Source organism: Athene cunicularia, assembly GCF_003259725.1.
Source record: "Athene cunicularia isolate RWA chromosome 1 unlocalized genomic scaffold, athCun1 chr1_part2, whole genome shotgun sequence".
In the NCBI taxonomy this organism is placed as follows: Eukaryota; Metazoa; Chordata; class Aves; order Strigiformes; family Strigidae; genus Athene; species Athene cunicularia.
In genome coordinates this window covers 4864080-4871413 of record NW_020799092.1, presented here as the reverse complement: position 1 = coordinate 4871413, position 7334 = coordinate 4864080, and the positions used below count along the sequence as shown (strand labels likewise).

General features: G+C 41.0%; 1 protein-coding gene across 1 annotated transcript in view; it reads right to left on the bottom strand.

The window, feature by feature from the left end:
• Positions 1–7334, bottom strand: part of LOC113475869 (histone H4) — a 16810-nt gene that overhangs the window by 9111 nt on the left and 365 nt on the right. The gene's annotated exons all lie outside the window — the stretch shown is intronic.

Here is a 7334-nt window from a genome sequence, read left to right as displayed (position 1 = left end):
AGCGGCCGCCTGCGGCTGAGCCCGGCACTGCGCTCTCGGCACCCCCCCCGCCAAAAGCGGCAGGGTTATGCAGCACAGGCTTTATGTGTTCTTAATGGAGTCTTCTTATGTGTAATATATGTCGCTTTATGTTGTGAGTAATAAGTGTCAGGAGCTCCTTTGTGTGTTTGTGTAGTTGTGTGATTGTGTGTGTGTGAGACGCGGCCCACTGCAGCTGCGGTGTTCTCCGGCCAGGGAAGAGGCCGGCGAGAAACTACAGGGTCCTAGTGCCCGCCCGCTGGGTCATAGGTGCTGCCGTTTGTTTATGCTCAGTGTTCTAAGTGTTACATATACAATACCTCCTCTAACGGGAGGCAGTAATTCTGTGTTGATTGTTGTTTTGAATTTAGGTGCATACTCTGAGGGGAGAGTGCACCTCTGAACCATCTGCCTAATGGAAATATTGTTAAAAAGTCATCTGCAACCTTACAGGGGTTGTTTTACCAGGGGTCATAGATGCCTATTATGAAGAGAAAAATCAAAATTATGGTCTGTACCCCTGTGTTCAGTAATAAAAGGATCAAAAAACTATTTAGCTTGCTTATTTTACTGCGAAACCCCCTAATAGTATACCAAGAAGCCGCAATTACTCAGGATTTGGATCAGCAGGTACCCCTTAAATATTTTTGGACTTAAACGTGACACAAGGTTGACTTCTGGTAAAATGTACTCTCGTTAAAACTGAAAAATCTGTCGAGCTGACAGGCATTTTAGATACTGGTGCAGATGTGACCATAATATCTTTGAGCAGATTGGCTGTTAGCTCTGGTACCTCAGATGCTTTTCAGGGTTGATGGTCATGCTGTAGCAATTTAAAGCAAGGATCTCATTCAGGTAAGGGGCCCAGAAAACTGGGTAGCAAATATTCATCCATTTATATTAGAAAACCCCTATTGCATTTTGGGGTCATGACTGTATGACTCAATGAGGAACTCAAACTGGATTAAATTTGTCTTAATCACCACTGTAGCACAACCCACCCTGAAACTAAGCTTGTAAATTGAATCACCTGTGTGTATTGTCCTGCAACAACTTAAAATTGTTATTAAGACCCTAAATGATTTACAGATACTCTCAAACAGACAAGCATCACAAGTATACTGCATTTCCCCACGGGACAAACCATTCCTTGAAAGTACTTTTGCAAAAACAAAAAGGGGGAGTAGTCTTGGCTCCAGGTCAACCATATGCTCTGCTTTAAAATGCATACATTTTTTTCCACCGGAATGCAAAATACAAAACCAGTTTTCTTTATCAAGGCATCAAGTTAAAGACATCACTGCAATTTGCCCTGAACACCAGAAAGATTCCATCTCTTCAAACCTTTTAAACATCTCCCCTGTGTTTCTGGTGCCACCAGTATTGTGTCATTTTTCATCACAGATACCAGATCAACAAGAAGTCCAAAGCAAAGCTCAAGTGTTAACAAAAACCTAGAAAGGGGTAACTGGGAAGGACCATTTTCTTTAATAACCTGGGGAAGAGGTTATGCTTGTGTCTCCACAGGTCTCATCTCCAATGGTCACCAGCAAGGTGTGTGCAACCACACCTGAGGCGTGAGAAGCAGCCAGCACTCAGGATCCAGCTGTGGGTGCTGTGAGTGCCCCTGTGCGGACAGTTTGCAATCTCTTCGACTGATCATTTAAACAGAATGTCTGAGTAATGTTTGCTACTGCGACAGAACAAACTACACTACAGTTGCCAATTCTTTTAAGAGAAAATGCTAACAGTAATTGTAACTCCTTAATGAAATATATAGGCTTACTTGTCAATAAATGAAACACAGATTAGCCCTCAAAAACTGGTTATTCACACGAACATTACAACGCTTGCAGATACCCAGAAACTATTAGGAGGCTTACAGTGGCTTCGACCTATTGTAGGTATTGATAATGATCAACTCGAATGCCTGCATCCTCTATTAAAAGGGACCGATCCTGCCCAACCGGTACAATTGTCTATAAACCAGCAACGTACCATTCAAGAAATTGCAGAACATGTCACAATGAGGGCAGTCGATTGGATTGATCCAGATTATCCCATAGACCTTATTATTTTATCAGGTGTACGACAATTCATAGGTGCATTGACCCAATGCAAAAAGAAAAAGGGGGAGAATCAGATAGCTGTTTTGGAATGGGTATTTACAACAATACAACCAGCAATAACGCTGCAGAAGAAAATTTCTAATTTGCTGAATTAATACAAAAGGGTAGAACAAGATTAGTGCAAATCACAGGAAAGGAGCCAGGAACAATATATGTTCCAATTCAGAAGAAGGATTTGGACTGGTATTTACAACGCCAGAATTACAACCGAGCTTGCTGTCTAGCTCAGCAGACATAAAACTTGAAACTTTGAAAGCCCCAATATTAAAATGGGTGAGTCTTCATGCCTGGATGGAAAAGCCAAAAATAAGTGAGAGACCACTTCAGGATGTTATTACAGTTTACACTGATGCTGGAAGACGCTAGCGATGTGCGGCAGCCACATGGAACGAGAATCGACAATGGAAACATCGATTATTGGAGGCACAGCCAGAAGACTCTCTGCAGACATTGGAACTAGCTGCAGTAGTCTGGGCTTGCAGTCAATGGATTGATAAGAAACTGAATATTGTTACAGACTCTCTGTATGTTGCAGGCATTGTAGGTCGTATAGAGGGAGCAAGGATACGAGACATAGATAACAGAAGGCTCTTTGATTTATTACAGCAATTACAATCTGCAATTGTGCAGCGGGCAGAACCATACTGTGTAATCCATATTAGGAGTCACAAATGGACTGATGGGCTAGGGGAAGGTAATGACTGGGCTGATTGTCTTGCCTCTGTAGCAGCCCCTGTTAGTGACTTTGTCAAGGCAAGAGAATCACATGCTATGTTTCACCAGAATGCTCGAGGGCTACACCAACAATTTAACATCACTATGGAGGAAGCTCATGGCATTGTTCGCACATGTGCCACATGTAGCTATCATGGCCCAGGACTTGGAATTGGTGTAAATCCACGAGGCTTAGGTACCTGTGAATTATGGCAGATAGACGTGACACATGTTAATGAATTTGGACTATTAAAGTATGTGCATGTTACTATAGATACTTTTAGCAAATATATATGGGCAACTCCCCAAACAGGAGAGAAAGCACTGCATGTAATACGTCACCTTACTAGTTGCTTTGCTGTTATGGGAGTCCCCACCACGCTTAAAACTGATAATGGGCCTGCATATTGCAGTAAAAGGGTTAGAAAATTTTGTCAGATGTGGGGAATAAAGCGTATAACAGGAATACCACACTTGCCAACCAGTCAAGCTATTGTAGAACGAGCAAATCAAATGCTGAAACAGTATTTACAAAAGTTTAAGGATATTACTGATGTTGCAGAAAGGCTGTTTTTGTTTTAAATCACCTGTGTGTTTTTTCTGATCAAGGGCTACCTCCTACAATGACTCATGGAAGAACAGTGGGAAAACAAGAGAGGGAGCCTATGTATGTAATGTATAGAGAACTAGAAACAGGAATGTGGAAGCGTCCAGCAGAAGTTAAATATGTGGGCAGAGGTTATATGTGTATCATTACTCCTACAGGTATTCAATGGATTCCCAGCCGATGGACGAGACCGGTTCAGAAAGCTGCTAATGTTCCTGGCAATGATACCAATAGTACAAACTGTCCCAATGATGTTGCCGAAAACGAATGTTTGGATCACTTGGGCGAATAAGACAAGACAAAAAGACTTCTGTCTATCTCTGGCTTCTCCTGCTGACCCCTTTAGGACCTGTCTCTTCGGGGTACCCATTGGCAATCCAAAGATAATCTGTCAAACATTCAATGTTTTTGCTTGTAAATTTAACAGCACTTCTCAGGCTGCTGCTGCAATTATTAATAATCTGACCACTTCCTTGTCATGGGACCCTCAGGAGCTGGACCTACTGGGATCTGTAGCAATTGGAAACAGCTCAGAAAAATTGGACTCAGACATGTTTTATGTTGGGTAATTTTAAACAGGGCGTTCATAATCACAAGCAGTATAATTTGTCAGGCTGGACCAATGTAACTTCTCATACCAAGGGATTTGATTACCAGAAAAAGGGAGATTATTGTGGAACTAATAGTACTTTGGGTGGTGGTTTAGGAGCATTAGGATCAGAAGTTAAAGGAGGATTGTCAATATGGAACAATGGAACTCCTAAAGCTTTTCCTGATGGAGTGTTTTTGATTTGTGGGGATCGAGCATGGAGAGGTATACCTCGACGAGCATTTGGTGGTCCTTGTTATATAGGTCACCTGACTCTCATGGCCCCAGCATTACATCAGTGGGAAAAGCATATAAATTTGCGTAATAAGTGCAGTCTTTCAGCCCTTACTGAGAATTGTGATGATTCAGTTGAACTATGGGGAGTGACCGCCAGCGTTTTTGCCTCTATAATCCCCTCAATAGTTACTGCCCAGGCACTGGCTAGTGTTAAGAAGCTGGCTTGCTGGGCAGTGAAACAGTCTAATGTCACCACAAGAGTTATTCAAGAAATGGCTAGCGATGTGGACAGTCTGAGGCATGTTGTGTTACAAAATCGAGATGCCATAGACTTTCTTTTGCTTGCCCAGGGACATGGATGTCGGGATTTTGATGGAATGTGTTGCTTTAATCTATCTGACCATAGCCAGTCGATTCAAAGTCAATTATAATGGATGAAGCAGCACTTACAAAAAGTACAGGTAATTAAAAATCCCTGGGACCAATGCTTACACTCTGTGTTTGGACTGTCCTCCTGGCTACAAAGTATCTTACAAGAGGGTTTGTGGTGGTTGGGAATAATAATATTAGTCATAGTAACCATTAGGATAGCTTGTAGTTGCATGATGAAAAATGTTAGTAAGGTTATGCTTGTGCAAGCTGCACAAAAAGAAAAAGAGGGAATTGTTGGAGAATGGCTTGCAGAGCAAGGACATGGGTCTGTGCAGGAGCTGGTCGCAGCCATCTGAGGTAAACAAAGGAAAAAACCCAGGGTACAGTTATGCTAACAAGGAAAGAGATTCAGGGCTCAGTTATGCTAACAAGGACTGTTATGATAACAAAGAGAGAAATTGAGGTACATAATGGCCCTGAGTGTGATGGAAAAAACAGCCTTGGGAAAGAAAGCAAGTCAGAGGAAGAAAGATGTTGATACGTACCTGAAATACCACAAGAGATTGGGATATTATAATGTAACCTTTTAGTTGTATCCAATGGCTGAGATATTATAATGTAACCTTTTAAATGTATCCAATAGATTTGTGAGTAGTTGTCGCGGTAGAGACGGTCATGCGACAATTGACAGTTAAGTTAAGAGTAAAAGAAGAAGTCTGTTTATTGTTTTTCTACATACCTTATATATCTTTTACAACTACTGCAAGCTCTAACATAATTGGTTAAACCCATAGCAACGGTACACCCATAGCAACGGTACATGATTGGATAGCTTTCTTAAAGTTTTACTTCTGAACATGATTAACACAGTTCCTTATCTGCGTTCAACAGTTTCATGTTTCTTCCAGCAGATGTTCGCTGTCCTTGCTCCTTATCTGTGGTATGTCCTCCTGCATGCAGACTTCTCATGGGTACGGGATGATCTGGCTGAGGTTAAATACCATCTGCTCTGCCAGGCATTTAGCAGACCCGTTGCCTACCCCGACAAGTAAGTGTATTGTAGAGTACCTATATAAGGTTGTGCAGTGTAAGTCCTGCCGAGACCGGAGAGCACTTTGCCGTTGCCCCTCCCCCACCCGCGCCAGTCGGGCTGGAAGTTAAACACAGACCCGGGCTAAAATAACAAGAAATTTAATACAACAGAGTGATAGAACAATCTGAACAACAACAATATCAATGGTAACAACAATAAACAGCAATAACAGTGAACAAGACAAACGATATACAGAGAAATACCGCTAGCTGGTTTACGGAAAGAAAGGTGCCCGCCAAAGAGCACGGTGAAAAAGGTTCCGCCGCTGGACCTGATGCCAGCATGGTATGAATAACCTGGCTGGAGATCCCTTCCCCCTCTCTCTCTGCTGGGGAAAACTTGACTCTATCCTAGCTGAACCAGGTCAAAGGTGTGATTTCTTTCAATAAAATTGAAGCTTGCTCTATCATTCACATCGAATCGGCTGCTTTCTTCCTCCATCCTCTGCAGATAAACTAAAAGAACAAGGAACAGAGTTAAGAAAAAACAGTAAGAAGTGCTTCCGGAATTTTCACATATACTTAATCCCATATTTGCTATTATTGGCCTATTGCTTTATAAATTATTAACAACTGACTAGAGATAAAGTCAAGGATTTCCTGTTATTAACAAAGGCAAACAAATCAAAACCAAACGATGAGATTATTTTCATTCTTGGAAATAATTAATACTCATAAATTAATATCTGAAAGATAAATAAGTTGTGCTGTATGTATAGCAATTCAGTCATATTCAAAGTACTCGTGATAGAATGAATAGAAACAGCTCTGTAATAGTTCAATGGGAAGATAATTGAGGCAAGGAAGGGCTAATGAATTTGGGACTTTCAGTGTTTTGTTTGTAAAAGGTATGTAACATGAAATAAAGATACAGGAATGATATAAAGATATTTACTGTTACAAATTACCAAAACTGAAGTTATATATATATATATATATATATATCTCCTGTATCCTATATGTGTTTGTAAAGTAATGAATGAGACTTTCCATTGGCTTGACTGCATAGTGAAATAAAGTAGCAATGGAGGGAGGAGATGACATTTAGCAGGTACCAAGGCACTTCAGAGCACATAGACAGAGAAAAAGCATAGACCATGAGTGACGTGGCAGGAAAACGAAAACTCGTGTTGCCTACACTTGTTACTATGAACTCATACACATTTACTTCAATAACCTTCACTGGATTTAAATACTCCAGCCCTCAGTTGTGGCTTCACAAAGTGTTGATTCACATTTACTGGTGGCTCAAATTGAGGTGGCTAAACTGGTCGCCATTGCAGTTGTCTGCCTGACTTTTCTCCCAACAGTTGTTACCCTCTCCCTGTTCCCAACAGAAACAGCTAATAATATGTAGAGCAGCTTCTGATCTCCAAGAGTAACAGTCTATTATTTTAAAATAAACTGAAGTAACTGCAGAAATTTCATGACACAGAGAGAAACTGATCTTTCTTTTTTTTAATGGCATTTCAGCAGAGACATAAAATAACTTCAGCGATGTAGAACTGCTGCTTGGAACATGTGTTCTTCTCTACATGAAAGAAATACGTGCAGGAACAACATTTTTGAAAGTTAA